Below are 686 nucleotides of genomic sequence, written 5' to 3'. Positions count from 1 at the left end.
TAATAACTTATTTTGAAATTTCTTTTAATATTACCGATAAGCACACATGTGGGCTCTGCACTAGTCTGAGGAGAGGGCTCACCCTGGCTCACTCTTTTTTAGTCTTTTTTGAGATACTGTCTCACTTTGTCACTCTTGATAGAGTGCTGTTGCATCATAGCTCACAGCAACATCAAACTTTTGGGCTTAAGCAATTCTTTTGCCTCAGCCTCCCCAAGTAGCTGGTACTACAGGTGCCTGCCATAATGCCCGGCTGTTTTTAGAGGCAGGATCTCACTCTAGCTCAGGCTGGTCTCAAACTCGTGAGCTCAGGCGATCTGCCTCAGCCTCCCAGAGTGCTAGGATTACAGGTGTGAGCCATCGTGCCCGGCCCTGGCTCACTCCTCCTTGATGGTTCTGTGCCCAGAGTGTGGGCTGGGATCAGCCAGAAGAGGGGCAGTGCGGGAGGGGTCTGGTGACTTGTGAGGCTACTGCTTTTTTATTTTTTTTAATTGAGACAGTGTCACTTTGTCACCCTGGGTAGAGTGTTGTGGTGTCATAGCTCACAGCAAGGTCCAACTCTGGGGCTCAAGCGGTTCTTTTGCCTCAGCCTCCTTAGTAGTTGGGACTACAGGCAACTGCCACAAAGCTTGGCTTTTTTTTTTTTTTTTTTTTTTTTTTTTTTTTTTTTTTTTGTTATTGTTGTT

This window comes from Otolemur garnettii, unplaced genomic scaffold, assembly GCF_000181295.1.
Source record: "Otolemur garnettii isolate 467f Iridium unplaced genomic scaffold, OtoGar3 scaffold00087, whole genome shotgun sequence".
In the NCBI taxonomy this organism is placed as follows: Eukaryota; Metazoa; Chordata; class Mammalia; order Primates; family Galagidae; genus Otolemur; species Otolemur garnettii.
The sequence above is the reverse complement of the archived record's forward strand: the minus strand, read 5'-3'. Positions refer to the sequence as shown.